This window comes from Leopardus geoffroyi, chromosome B2 (assembly GCF_018350155.1).
Source record: "Leopardus geoffroyi isolate Oge1 chromosome B2, O.geoffroyi_Oge1_pat1.0, whole genome shotgun sequence".
Lineage (NCBI taxonomy): Eukaryota > Metazoa > Chordata > Mammalia > Carnivora > Felidae > Leopardus > Leopardus geoffroyi.
The window spans coordinates 95459799-95475438 of record NC_059332.1 but is presented as its reverse complement, the minus strand read 5'-3'; the positions used below and the strand labels follow the sequence as shown (position 1 = coordinate 95475438).

At 40.2% G+C, this 15640-nt stretch overlaps 1 long non-coding RNA gene and 1 other non-coding gene across 2 annotated transcripts in view; both read left to right on the top strand.

Annotated features, from left to right (window-relative positions):
• The first annotated feature begins 4731 nt into the window (after nucleotides 1-4731).
• LOC123608791 overlaps nucleotides 4732-15640 on the top strand; it is a 281964-nt gene continuing 271055 nt past the window's right edge. Inside the window, exon 1 of the long non-coding RNA XR_006717442.1 lies at nucleotides 4732-4825. This is a non-coding gene — a long non-coding RNA (uncharacterized LOC123608791). The remainder of the gene's footprint in view (nucleotides 4826-15640) is intronic.
• On the top strand, nucleotides 13716-13799 carry TRNAQ-UUG. The gene has a single exon. It is a non-coding gene; the product is annotated as a tRNA-Gln (tRNA).

Genomic DNA, 15640 nt, shown 5'->3' with positions numbered 1-15640 from the left:
ATGCTTGTAGTGATGTCTCTGGTACTTTGTGGTCCTTGCATCATTTCACTCACAGAATCCCCCTTAGGATCTCTTGTAGGGCTGGTTTAGGGGTGATGAATTCCTTCAGTTTTTGTTTGTTTGGGAAGACCTTTATCTCTCCTTCTATTCTGAATGACAGATTTGCTAGATAAAGGATTCTTGGCTGCATTTTTTTTCTGTTCATCACATTGAAGATTTCCTGCCATTCCTTTCTGGCCTGCCAAGTTTCAGTAGATAGATCTGTCACTAGTCTTATTGGTCTCCTTTTATATGTTAGAGCATGTTTATCCCTAGCTGCTTTCAGAATTTTCTCTTTATCCTTGTATTTTGCCAGTTTCACTATAATATGTCGTGCAGAAGATAGATTCAAGTTATGTCTGAAGGGAATTCTCTGTGCCTCTTGGATTTTAATGCCTTTTTCCTTCCCAAGATCAGGGAAGTTCTCAGCTATGATTTGTTCAAGTACACCTTCAGCCCCTTTCTCTCTCTCTCCCTCTTCTGGAATTCCTATTATACGGATATTGTTATGTTTCATTGCATCACTTAGTTCTCTAATTCTCCCCTCATACTCCTGGATGTTTTTTATCTCTCTTTTTCTCAGCTTCCTCTTTTTCCATAATTTTATCTTCTAATTCACCTATTCTCTCCTCTGCCTCTTCAATCCGAGCTGTGGTTGCCTCCATTTTATTTTGCACCTCATTTATAGCATTTTTTAGCTCCTCCTGTTTCTTAGTCCCTTGATCTCTGTAGCAATGGATTCTCTGCTGTCCTCTATACTTTTTCAAGACCAGTGATTAATTTTACGACTATTATTTTAAATTCTTGTTCCATTATATTGCTTAAATCGTTTTTGATCAATTCGTTAGCTGTCGCTATTTCCTGGAGTTTCTTTTGAGGAGAATTCTTCTGTTTCATCATTTTAGATAGTCCCTGGAGTGGCGAGGAACTGCAGGGCACTTTCCCTGTGCTGTCTGGAGTAACTTGTGTCAGTGGGCGGGGCCGCAGTCAGACCCGATGTCTGTCCCCAGCCAACCGCTGGGGCCACAGTCAGACTGGTGTGTACCTTATCTTCCCCTCTCCCAGGGGCAGGACTCACTGTGGAGTAGTGTGGCCCCTATCTGGGCTACTTGCACACTGCCAGGCTTGTGGTGCTGCTTTGATGGGATCTGGCATATTAGTCAGGGTGGATCCTCAAGGTACACAGGGGCGGGAAGGGCAGGCTTAGCTCACTTTGCTGTTGGTGGTCACCTGCAGGAAGGGCCCTCCAGCACAGGGAGGGAGGCAGGCAGACCCATCGGAGGGATGGATCCACAGAAGCACAGTGTTGGGCGTTTGCGCGGTGCAAGCAAGTTCTGTGAGGGGAACTGGTTCCCTTTGGGGTTTCAGCTGGGGGATGGGAGAGGGAGATGGTGCTTGCCAGTGCCTTCTGACAGGGCTGAGCTCTGTCTTCCGGGGTTCAACATCTCTCCTTCCCAATGTCCTCTCGCCCTCCCTGCTCTCTGAGAGCAGAAGTGTTAACTTATAACAGTCCAGATGTTAAGTCCTGCTGGCTGTCAGAACACACTCTGTCCAGCCCCTCCGCTTTTGTCAGTCAGACTCGGGGGCTCTGCCTTGCCAGGTGGGTTGCCCCTCCACTGCCCTGCTCCCTCCTGCCAGTCTGTGTAGCATGTACCGCCTCTCCGCCCTTCCTACCCTCTTCTGTGGGCCTCTTGTCTATGCTTGGCTCTGGAGTGTCTGTTCTGCTAGTCCTCTGGCAGTTTTCTGGGTTATTTAGGCAGGTGTGGGTGGAATCTAAGTGATCAGCAGGACGCGGTGAGCCCAGCGTCCTCCTACACTGCCATCTCCTCTCTCAGGGATCTTTACTTTCTTTTCTTTTTCTTTTTTTTTTCTTTTTTCTTTTTCTTTTCTTTTCTTTTCTTTTCTTTTTTTTTTTTTACATTCCCTTTGCCACTACCTCCTGATTACATCTTTAATGTCTGGGGTCATAGTCAGGTACTATTGAGTTTCACCTCACATGCAAAAATTATGTGAAAACTAACCCGGAAACAGAAATAAAAGGTAGTGCTTATTGAATTTCTTTTTGGCTCTATAGCTTGACTTATTTTGGACTGTAGAATTTGAGCATGTGCTAATTTGTCTATTTTGTTTGCCCAGATCAATTATATTTTCCTGTATTTGTTTGAAGTAAAAATATTTTCCCACATGAAAGAGTCATTTTGAATAATACAACAAAGCAAAGTTGGCCATGCCCTTCCCGAATGCTATTGCCATTCTTCTTTTTCTCAAGTTTGGCTTTAATTAGTTTTATGACCCATCAAGTAGCCATTTCTGTGAATGAGCTCTATGCTCCATGACTCTACCAACTACTAGTCATTTCATTCAACTTCAGTAGTCAAGGTAAATCTCTGCATTAAACCTTATAACACAGTTCCACACACCCAGTTAATAGTACCCAGACCAAACCAAACACATATTAATTTTTTTTTCAGAATGGAAAACACATTTTTCTTTGGGTACTAGCAATGTTATTTTTTTTTTAAGAGAGAGAGAGAGAGCACAAGTAGGGGAGAGGGGCAGAGGGAGAGAGAGAGGGAGAGAGAGAGAGAGAAAGAATCTTAAGCAGGCTGCATGCATGGAGCCTGACATGGAGCTCAATGCCACAACCCTGGGATCATGATCTATGCTGAAATCAAGAGTTAGATGCTCAACGGACTGAGCCACCCAGGCACCCCTATCAATGTTTGCTTTTTAAAAAAAAAAAATGTTGGGGCGCCTGGGTGGCGCAGTCGGTTAAGCGTCCGACTTCAGCCAGGTCACGATCTCGCGGTCCATGAGTTCGAGCCCCGCGTCAGGCTCTGGGCTGATGGCTCAGAGCCTGGAGCCTGTTTCCAATTCTGTGTCTCCCTCTCTCTCTGCCCCTCCCCTGTTCATGCTCTGTCTCTCTCTGTCCCAAAAATAAATAAACGTTGAAAAAAAAAATTAAAAAAAAATAAAAAAAAATGTTTATTTATTTATTTTTGAGAGTGAGCGAGCACAAATGGGGGAGGGGCAGAGAGAGAGAGAGGGAGACACAGAATCTGAAGCAGGTTCCAGGCTCCAAGCTGTCAGCTCAGAGCCCAACATGGGGCTTGAACCCATGAACCATGAGATCATAGACCCAAGCTAAAGTCAGACACTTAACCAACTGAGCCACCGAGGTGCCCTTCAATGTTCACTTTTATTTTTAAAAATTTATTTTTAACGTTTATTTATTTTTGAGACAGAGAGAGACAGAGCATGAATGGGGGAGGGGCAGAGAGAGAGGGAGACACAGAATCAGAAGCAGGCTCCAGGCTCTGAGCCATCAGCCCAGAGCCCGACGCGGCGCTTGAACTCATGGACCGCGAGATCGTGACCTGAGCCGAAGTCGGACACCCAACTGACTGAGCCACCCAGGCGCCCCCAATGTTCACTTTTAAATGATATATCTATTTTCCAAGCTTCTCCCCAAGCTGAGATGACTCCCCCCAGTGCCTATAACCTTGGAATAATTAAATAAAGTCACATCTCCGAAGCAGATTTTAATGTAACCATATGAAGGAAAAAGAATGATGGTGAGCAAGACAGAATAACATTCTTCTTAAAGAGAGACAAAAAAAAGGAGGATATAAAAAATTGTGAAAGATCATAAAATGTCTCAAATGGTACAGTTTAGACTCTGGTGAGAGCCAATGTGGGCTTCCCAGAATTCAAGCAGGAGCAGAAGAAATAAGTCAGTTTAGTTTAAGGAAGGAGATACTATAGTGAATCCCAAGAGAAGTCCCCCATTTCTCAGTCCCCTGTCCCATGAGAGCACAGAATCACCCACTTGGGAGTGTTCCATGGTTAGTTAATCATTTGATTGTGTTCCCCAGATGTATGTGTGCAAGAAAACCCAGAAAGGTACAGTTAGGGAGCAGCAATAAATTCTTAATTAATGCTCCACATAATATATTCTGAAAACATAGTGGCTTTTTTTTTTAAATGCCCCTGAGATTTCTCCAACCAGCAACCTGAATTCAAACAGGCTTTAGGTGAGAAGCGCCTGAAGACAGTCCCTTTTCACTCTCATTATTAGGTTGTCAGATGGAACAAGATGTCTACCCTTGTCTGGTCAAGGTACCTCAATTAGGAAGGAAGGAATCCCCTCATGGCCTCAGCTCAAGGCACCCTCTCACCAGGCCTCCCTCCCAAAATGGGCTCAGAGCCTATGATAGAACTTCTACTCTGTGGACTAAAGGAGCAGGCTGAGGACCAAAGCCTTGGGCTCTGATTAAAAAGAAATTCTACAAGAACAGTCAGAACTTGGGGCTTATCTGAGTTTCATTGTAAAACTGTGTTTGAGGCTGACTGTTTAATTCCCTTCAAAGCTTAAGTAAGTGATGGAGAGCTTATTGGAATTCTCATATTGCCATATTACTGATGTGAATAATTGTCCTGGGGCCTCCTTTTGGCATAGGGAACAAGTTATTGCATTTTAAACTTATCACAGTCACAGTAAAAATTTGGTTTTGTTTCTGTGTTGACTTGTTGAAGAGGTAATGTAAATGGTGAATAAGAGAGGAGGAATATCTCCAAGCTCAGGATAATGGTCCCCAAATTGCTATTGTTATAAAGGCTGATAAAATAATGGTTTTAGTACAACATTCTTAAAGTGTTTAAATGAATCTACACTTGTTTTCAATCAATCCAGATCAGAAGAGTCAAAGAAGATCCACTGGTTGACCAGGATTAAGACATGTTATCAGAGATCATGCACAGTGGCATTTAATGATCACATATCAAGGTATGTTGCACTCAAAATTTAAAATAAGAATGTTTGCCAATAAGGTTTATAGGGAAATAATTTTATACGTTTCTCTGCTTTCAGAGGTATAGTCCAACTGTCAATGTCAGAATACTTTTGGTTATATAAACTTTAAAAACTCAACTAAAAATGATGAGTAATAAGGAACATCTGTATCTCACATAACAAGGTATTTGGAAGTTTAGTGGTTCCAGCTTTGATTAATGTAGTGTTCAAATGATATCATCAAGGTCCTAGGTTCTCTCCATTTCTCCTCTATAAGATATTGGATTGTCTTTAAGCTGAATTTCCTCATGGCCGCAAGATGGCTGCCATTATGCCCACTCTCAAATGCAGATAGTAAGATCCAAAGGCAGCAAACAGTTTGTTTCCTTTTGTGTGTCTCTTGCTATCAATAAAGAACGTTTTCCATGAACTCCCAACATATTTTGCATTTCCCTGTTGGGGGGAAGAAGGCCCAGGGAAGGGTAGCAGTTTAGTAGGCAACAAAAAGTATCTGTCACAAAATTGAGGTTGGACACGCTAAGCCCAGATGGGCTTTCTGCAGAGAGAGTGGTCTTCTTATGTGCTTGATTAGTGGCAATATTTTGGCTTCAACCTTTTCTCACTTTCACAAGGGATGAAGCAATTTATTTTTTTGGAAGTGAAAACCAGGGAGAGAAGGGCTGTTCACTGAACATGAATTTTAGGTGATATCTTAGGTGATTCTTAAGTGGGAGTAGCATTAGTTTCTTCTTAATAACTTTCCCCTTCTGTAAGGGAAGCCCGGTGTTTTATAGATCTGGAGAACACACCTACTGTCTCTTTACTTTCTTAAACTTACTGATTGATACAAGTAGAAATCAGAGATCTAGTGTCTATGTCTCAACCTCTCTCTGAAGCAGAATGAAAAAAAAATGCTCAAGAAGCTTATCGAAAACTGCAGAAGGACTGAGAAAACAGCAGAGGCATTAACTATGGGAGAATTGTGACATAAAGACAGGAGGAACACAGACTTCTGTAGAATCTGGAGATGCAAAGGGTGTAGTGTCCTTAGGTGAGTTACTTCAGGGTCTGTCAATCCCACAACCCTCTCACACTGCAAATCTCCTTCATTCCCTGGTTTTGTTCTGCAAAGGGGATATCCATGGATTTTTCTTTGCTATGTAATGATCCCAGTTCTTGAACAATGACTGAGAAAGGCAAAAGAAAAGTTAACTGTGAGAACATTCAAAAGGGAGTAACGAGACAGGGCACAGGAGAAACCTCCAATGCCTGAGCTATTGCAGAATCAGGAAGGAGGAGGTTAGGAAGCTAAGGGAAATTTGAACAAGTAAAAAAATCTTTCTTATCTTCTTTAAAAATATCAGTAATTCCGGGGCTGAAGTCAAATGGTTAAAAAGTGGAAATGAAATATATGATACTGAATTTTCTAGAGTTTGGTTTGAAAGAAAACCTTCAAATACTCAGGACTCAAGTGGTGATTACATTAGAGTCATTTAATTTTGCTCAGTGCTTTTTATTTTATTTTATTTTTTTCATCCCTGGATTCCCTAGTTCTCCACACAGTTTTATTTTTAAAGCCTTTGTACAAGACAAAATGACCAGAGAAGAGCTATTTTTTTTTAAGAAGGGTTTGAAGTTTGTTTGCTTAACAAAGTGTTTGCAGTCATAATTAAGTTGCATATTAAAGTTCAAAACCATCTCGTGTTGGAAGTGACTGAAAATTGTTACCATCTGATGGCTTTGTGGGCAGAGCTTTCACAAACGACACTGCACGCACGAAGGAATAAAGACCCAGTTTCTGGGCATTGCCCTGGGACCCATCCAGGGTCTGGGCAACATTCAAACTGCTGATTTCCCGTAGTGGCATCATGGGTCTTAAATCTAACTGTCACGCTGCTGTGCCTTGATCTGTTGGAGTCATCCCAACTTGAGTCAGTCTTGTTGCTATTCTCATCTCTTTTGAGTTCTCTGATCTCCAGTCCACCTATCTGTTGTGGGACCAGAGGAGCCATGACAAGTCCTGGGTGCAGCTCTGTAACTCTCGCCATGGAAAATCCGTCTCAAAGCCAGGTTTTCTGGGGGAGAGAGAAAGAGAAGGAAAGAGAGAGACTGGTTAGGGTGCGGGATGAGTCAGCTCCTCATCTGTTGTGTTGAAAGGCAAACTGTCTTTAATTTTAACAGTGCTCCACTTCCATCTAAACTGGCATATGAAGCCTATTTGGGAACAGAAAAAGAAGTTTTATATGGCACATTTCAAACATCTTGCCTCAGGCAAGAACCTCACTGTTTCTGAGACGAAAATCTCTTTCCTGGCCTCCACACCTGAGTCTTTTATTTCTACTTAGAAGAAATTGGAACAATAGAAGCTTGTCTGTTCTGATGATGAGCACAAGGCAAGAATTAAGGCTTAAAAAACCCTGTGATGGGGCATAATTATGCATGAGCTAGTTCAGATGACCATGATGTTTAAAGTCACCACAGACACAGTGTTTGCTGAATATAATTTCACATGTGCATTCAGGTCTAAGTCAGGAAACCCCAGCTTATACTAAGAATGAGAATGGATTTTGTCAACATTACAATCATAATTTAACTGGGAATCAACCTGAAGATGAATTTTGGTTATTGTCTCATTTGTCTTCTTGAATATTGGTGCCTGATCCCACTAATTTCTTTTAGGCTATTCTTCCTGAAAGGAAATGCTCGCTAATATATCCATTCTGCTTAATAAAATAAACAAACTAAAAAAGTGGGTCAGAATTTGGAAGAAAGCCAACTCAATGACAAAAGAAGCAGCTAAATCTTTGGTTTTGTGATGAAAAACAAAGAATAACTTTAAAGAAAATAAGAGCCATACAATATAAGATCGACTTTACCATGAGCAGAATGTTTTTGGTGAAGGTAAAGCTATAAATACAGGGGGAAGACACAGTTACACAGAATTCTTTTTCAAACTTTTCTAAACGCGGATTTTAGAAGATTTATTTGAAATCTACATCAAAACCAGGTACTTTCAGAATTCTTAATAAATGAGTGTTGTCCCTTTCCCTTCTTACCCTACAATAGCAGTAACTGGAGAGCGGCAACAGCCAGACATTAGTCATCATGACATTCTCTCTGTGCATGGATCCCTGCAATGTAGATGGCAGATACGTCACTTTATTCAGAGAATAGAATCAATTTGGACCAATGATACCACACTATACACTGGTTTTTCAAAGTGACCCACTATCTATGAAAATCACTAGGATCTGGTAGTATAGAAATAACACAGCCACAGGGAGAACCCCCAAATCTAATGTTTCCTGAGATAATGTCCCTTAATTCAGTGAAGGTTTAAAATGACAAATGGAATTGGCCATCTTCTAAAGCACACTTAATTACTTTGTTTAATCAATCTGAGGCTTTTGAGAGTTTATTGATTTTTCATATACTGCTAGTGCATGGTGCTAACTCAAAAATTACATGTCCAGTAAACCCTTGGATTGCAAGTAACTTGTTTTGCGAGTGTTCAGCAAGATGAGCAAATATTTCTAATAAATTTTAACTTGATAAATGAGCAGTGTCTTGCAATATGAGTAGTACATGACACTAAATGTCACAGGATCACAACTGAGCCAAAGCTTCTTGAAATTCACTCTGATATACAAGTGCTTTGGATTACAAGCATGTTTCTGGAATGAATTATGCTCACAAACCAAGGTTTTACTGCATTACATACTAACAACAACAACAACAACAAAAATCCCAAAGTTTTCAGAAGGAATGGTCCTTAGTTATATTTTACAGAGAGATCACTAGATTAAAATGCCAGGCTTCACAGAATGGATATAAGGATGAGTTGTTGCCTTTGGGAAAATGTGTCTGAGGCCTGTGAAAGTTTCACATATTGAAATCCCAGATATCTCTATATTCTGTTCTTACAACCATTCACCATTCATCTCTGCCAAGTTCCAGCTCTTGTATCTAAGAGACAATATTAGGATTGAGATAGACATCATGACATTCTCTCTGTGCTTGGATCCCTGCAATGTCTGAGATACCCAGACAGACTTTCTGTTGAATGGGTTGTTCATTTGGAAGGATAGAAAGAGGGATGAGCTACATGGCAAATGAGCCCAGGGGACATACATTAACCCAACTCTTTATGCTCAGAATCAAGAAGGAAAATCTGGTACCTCTTTGTTAAACTCCAGCCATGAATGACTATTATAGAGCAATAAGGTGACCAGCAAGTGGAAAAATCTATTGTAACCAGCTGATCAAATTAGCTGAACGTGATATTATACAAGTAGGAAACAGCACTGTATTTTCCTCACACCTAACTTTCCCGTCTGTTCTGTAGGTATCCTTCTTTCTTTCCCTGAAACAGTATCTTTGGAAGATCCCTCTCCAGTTCAGGGTACTTTCAGCCCGGGGCCAAAGTTCAGCCTGAAGAGTGCCTAACAAAGTTATAGCAGTTATTTATAGCTAGTGTGCATCCTGATTGGTCAATGCCCATGCTCTCCTAGCTGATGAACTTACTAAGGTCACCACCTTCTGATATTAATGAACAGTCATGGTTTTAGCAATTAAAAATTTAGACTTTATCTAATGTTAAAGCTTTTATTTCATACCAATTCAAAGCTTTTCCCTCTCCACATCACTCACATCAAACCCAGTCTCAGAAACCTGCAATGCAAGTAAGTAGACAAATGGCCTCTTTACTATTTCTTCACCTTGTCTCCTACTCCCAGCTAGGTTCTGCTTCTGACTCCTCCAAGATAAAGAAGAGAGAGAAAAACATGAGGTGAGATAAAGAGAAAAAAATATCTTACTTGGCCATTGCTGTTGCAATCTGGCAATGAGGCTCTCTGTGAGTCAGGAGCCCAATTATGGGTTATTTCTTTCATAGGGTACTGTCTTGGGTACTCTGGGTGGGCCCATCAACTTCCTCCTACATTGCTTCTAGTAGGAGGGGTTGGACACATAAAAACTATACTTTCCAGACTCCTTTGCAGGTAGCTTCCTTGATTTCTATCCATTGGATTTACTTACCAAATTTGGAAGTCAGGAATGATGTGGGGATCATCTTAGGCTTTGGACTCTGGTTTCTAATAAGTCAATATGGTGGAAACATGAAGCTTTCCTGCAGCAGTGCTCCCGTGTCCATCTCCATATTCTTGTATGTAGAAAAGTAGTGGTAGATAAGGATTTTACTTCTAGCTTGAGTGGTGACCTCAGAAGTGCTAGCTCCCCCAGTTAGTCAGTTCTGTATCATGCTACAAATTATTCTGAGAGGCTTGCTCCTTCAGTTCTTCCTAATATTTTGCGAGCACTTGTGCTGACTAATGCAGGTGCTTTTGTGGGTTCTTGATGAGACCACTCCTCTCTTCCCCAGAGGAGATCCAACACTACCATTCCTAGAGCAGGGGATGGCCCTCTGGCTGATTGCTTGCCATGCCAGCCCAGCTTTTCCAACTGACAGGGCACCCACACAGTCTTTTTCTATTTTTTAAACTCTACCAGGTAAGAATGGATACTTGTCTCCATATTCCGGGAAATGCAGGCCAAGTTTTCCCAAGAACTCTGTAACCAACCAGGCTCTCTCGTGAATCTCTCTGACCTAGGAGGTGTGTGAGTTGGTAAAATGTCAGCATCCCTTCCTGACAAGACCCACACTCTCTACAAGTGGATCTTTGTTCATCGTGAATTTAGGGACACACCCTACTCTCCTCCAAAAATGACCTTCAAAGAAACCCTTTTCTGATCAGGCTGAGGTAAGAGCCACTTCTTTGGCAAGTTCTGTTGAGGTGAGAGGCACCTGGGTGGCTTGGTCAGTTAGGCATCCAACTTCAGCTCAGGTCATGATCTTGTGGTCTGGGAGTTTAAACCCTGCATCGGGTTCTGTGCTGATGGCTCGGAGCCTAGAGCCTGCTTCAGATTCTGTGTCTCCCTCTCTCTGCCCCTCCCCTTCTCATACTGTCTCTCTCTCTTTCAAAATAATAAATAAACATTAAAAAAAAAAAAAAGAAGGTGGGCATAGTTGTCACCTAGGACTATCAGCTTTGGGACCTCTGCTGAAAGGGAGATAACAGGAGAGTTCTCATTTAGCATCCAGTTACACTAATCTGTCTGATTTTCCAGATTGGAGGCCAGTACCCTGCTGTGAGGGTTGTTTGGGGACTGGGAGGCTGGTGGCCAGTTGAACAGTTAATAGGATGAGAATGGTCTGCAGCAGCATTGAAGAAGAGCCATCAACTTGGGCCTACCTTTTAACCGAAATGCTTACTGTTAAAATAGTGTTTCTTCCCCATGCCCATTCCCATTCCAAGCTTTGCATTTCAAAAGTTATTTGCTGTATTTTTTTTATGTTTATATTTTTTTTCTGAAAAAGCTAATGGTAAAATCTGAGACTGAACCCAAGGGACAAGAGATCTTTAAGATTTACTAATCATTCAAAAAGTAATGTGGCTGGGGTGCTTCAGTGGCTCAGTCAGTTAAACAGCTGACTCTTGATTTTGGCTCAGGTCGTGATCTCGTGGTTCAGGAGTTTGAGCCCCATGTCAGGCTCTGTGCTGGTAGTGCAGAGCCTGCTCAAGATTCTCTCTCTCCCTCTCTCTGTGCTCCTCCCTTGCTCTTATGCTCTCTCTCTCTCTCTCTCAAGAAATAAATAAAACTTTTTAAAAAGTAATGTGGCCATATTTTTAAAACATCTCAAGGCAAAACAAAAAACAGAACCAAGGAATATTTGGCTTTTAAAAAAGAATAGAATAACAATGAGTTCCCATGTGTGCCTGAATTTTCTGAAGTATAGAATGAGTGATTGGATTAGCCAACCAAATTCTCTTCCAGTTCTAATGCCACGTGGCTTTTTATGAGTCAACAGAACCGAAATGGCCAAGCATTAGCTACTGTAAGGAAGCATGGCTCAAAGAGCTCAGATTGGCTAAAAGCAAAACAAAATACCCAAATGAATTGAACGCTTATGTCTGCACAAAAATCTGCATACAAATGTTTATAACAACTTTATTCATAATTGACAAAATTTGGAAGCAACCAACTTTGTTCTTTGGGAGGTGAACAGATAGACAAATTATAGTACATCCAGGCAATGGACTGTTATTCAGCACTAAAAAGAAGTGAGCTGTGAAGCCATGAAAGGACATGGGGAAACTAAAATGCATATTACTTAAGTGAAAGAAAATAGTCTGAAAAGGCTGCATACTATATCATTCCAAATATGTGATGTCCTAGAAAAGGCAAACTTTAAAGACAGTAAAAAGATCAGTGGTTGCCAAGGGTTAGGGATTAGGAGTGAGAGGGGAGGGATGAATAGGCAGAGCATAAAAAAAATTTTAGAGCAGTGAAAATATTCTGTGTGATATTACAATGGTGGATACATGCCATTAAACATTTGTCAAACTCATTGTTTCACCAAAAGTGAACTGTAATGTAAACTATGGACTTTGGGAGTAATGATGTGTCAGTGTAGTTTTATCAGTTGTAACAAATGTACTACTGTGGTACAGGATGTTGCTAGTTGTGGAGGTTGTACATGTGTGGGAGGTTGTACAGGGGATATGAGAACTCTCTGTATTTTCTACTCAAATTTGCTGTGAACCACAAACCCCTCTAAAAAAATAAAGCTTATTAATTAAAGAAATAAGCAAATAAAACATAGTTAAAGCAGCATTAGCTCACGTTTCTTGAGAAATATTAGGTAAAGTAATTTGTTGCAGTCCCTGTTAAAGTTAAGGCTATTCAATCATCACAAAAAAGGCAATGTAGCCTGTAGCCTGACCATCTTTAGCCAAATGTTTTCATGAAACTTATGTGAAAGAAATCAAAGAAGCCAGATATCAACTGAACTCAAGCCCAACTTCTAACAACACTCAACCATTTCTCTCAAACTGGAAGGTTAAAGATGAACTATTGGCTAACATCCAAAGATCTTATATGAAGAAGTAGCAGTCACCATGTTACATTTTATGAGAAATACAAGTTGAACTTTGAGCATGACTATCTCCAGAGTAGCAATTATTTGAATGTTGGTTCTTGGTTTATAATGCTTATGATGAAAACACGGTGAAACAAGGAATAAATTTTTAAGACTTTTACTTACTTTCAAGAATCCTAGTGAAGTGTTCCATTTTCTGTCGGCCACATCCACTCTTTTCTCAGATGAATTCTTTCAGTTGTAATCCACTGGATTTGGTAATATAGAGCTTTGGTTCTTCTCCAGTTCTGCCAAATGTTCTTAAGATTTAATGGAAGAAAGAGGAGTTTGTTTTTTTACCACTGCATTTTATCCATTTAAATGAGAAGTGTGAGCACGAAGGACAGTCTTTTGAAAGTAATCAATTCAAGAGTAATCAATAGTCAAAGTATTTTTAAAGTGTATAGCATCATGATGCCCTCTAGTGGCTAACCCACAAGAAATGTGCCTCAAAAATCCCTCAGAAAACAGAAATTCTTCCTTTCTATGGATGGAATAGTGTTATCTATTGAAGTACACTGTTATCTTTGATTTCTTTACTAAAAGATGTTTTTATTGGAATTTATGTTCAGTTGCCATTGCCTTATTGCCTTAGTGCCTCAAAGATCAAAACATGTTAAATTAATAAAAATTATTGTGTCAAAAGCATTATAACCACTGAGTAAAGCCAATGGGTAGATGTGGTCCAGTACAATTGGTTTATTATATTAGAGTAAAGGAATATACCTCTGAGGCACAATGAGGAAATTCTCCTGAGATTTATTAATTGATATGTCACTGTTAGGCTTTTTCCATTACTGAAATGGCTATCTTGGATTCCTCAGCAGGTAGCAGCACTACTGAAAAAAGAAAAGAACAAAAAATAGACCCAACTGAAAGAAATCAGAAAACTGATAACTGCGGGGCACCTGGGTGGCTCAATCGGTTGAGCATCTGACTTTGGCTCAGGTCATGATCTTGCATTCGTGGGTTCGAGCCCCACCTCAGGCTCTATGCTGACCGCTCAGAGCCTGGAGGCTGCTTCGGGTTCTGTGTCTCCCTCTCTCTCTGTGCCCCTCTCCTGCTCGTGCTCTGTCTCTGTCTCTCAAAAAATAACATAAAACATTTAAAAACTAATTTAAAAAGGAAAGTTGATATTGATCCCACTATTTGGTAAATGACTTATAGGAATTTTTACATTCTTGAATCCTCAAGAACAGCCATTAGACTGGATGTATGTGTGTGTGTGTTATATACAAAAGATGTTTTATAAGCCTGAATAAATATTTAATAAAATCAGCATAGGTCTTAAAATTGTTTTTTTCTTCCAAGCTTTAGATAGTTTCGAGTGATTAAAAACAAAAATGCTTATAAATTATTGATTTGTACAATTTGCTTTTATTCTATTAAAACTAACCTTATTTTTAGACACATTTGAAGACATCTTTAAAAAAATTTCTTCTTAATGTTTATTTTTGAAAAAGAGAGAGAAAGAGAGAGAGACAGACAGACAGAGTGTTAGTGGGGAAGGGGCAGAGAGAGGGAGACACAGGACTCAAAGCAGGCTCCAGGCTCCAAGCTGTCAGCACAGAGCCCTACAGGAGGCTTGAACTCACTAACCATGAGATCATGACCTAAGCCAAAGTCGGACACTACTGACTGAGACACCCAGGCACCCCTGAAGACATCTTTTTAATTATTTCTTCTGGATAACACATCACAAGCTTCACATTCTTATATTCTTCACTGATAAGTCTCTGGTTTTGCAGATAAATAAAGTTCCATGACAATAGATTGCTTTAGAAGAAAACGTTCTTTAGAGTAAAGCTGTTTATATGACCTGACAGACATTGGTCTATGATAACAGTACTTTTCGGAAAGTAATTGGAATGTTTTCTCCATAATAAACTCAAAAAATATTTTTATTAGTCTCCCTCCATGCGCCTGCTAGTCTGTATAATAAAGTTAACTAATTGTTGACAGTTGGCACTGGGGAGAAAGGCTAAAAAACTTATTGCAACATACAGCTTAACAGACCTGACATCCTGCCATTAGCTAGTAAGAACTTTTCAACTTTCTTTCCCTTTTCCCACATCAAACATTCTAACCTCTAACCATCCCCACAAGGAAAGAATAATAATAATAATAAATAACAACAAAAACAACAACAGCAACAATAATAAATCTCAAACAATCCACCAAAACAAAACATTGCACTTCCCTCCATCCCCCATGCCTGAAAAGGAAAGATCTGGGGCTGGCATTAGGAATAATAAAATGGGAGAGCTGTCTGAAGTTGAAATCTCTCTTTCCCTTCAACGATTTTTCCCCTAATTTACAACTTATTCCTGACATTGATTCCCTTTTCTCCAATAATGTTTCTCTGTGAACATTATTTCCAGCAATATATCCATCATCATAAAACTACCCTTTCATGAAATTATTTGTCAAATTCATAGGTTTGTTATAATAGACTTTTACTTGCTGCCCACTGAGTCTGTTCGAACGTTTTCTCGTTTCATTCCAGCCTATTCTAAAACTAACGTATTTACTAATCTTCAACTCTTCCTTTCACTTTCTAAAGGCATTATGATCTCATCCAATCCTCTGAGTATTGAATCTAGAAATAAGTGGGTCTTGCATACACAGGATTCAGATGCCTTAGGTTTATAGGATTTTTAGAGAAGCCTAGTCACTTTCAAGTGATCCGAAGGACAACTGAGCCTACTTTTTTCTGAGCCTACATCAGAGTATATCTGTTTCACTAGGTTAATCTTGGTTCTGACCCTGCCTTCCCAGTATCCTCCAATTGGCTAGGAACCAAGGCTAGGCTGGAGTTCCTGGGATCTTTC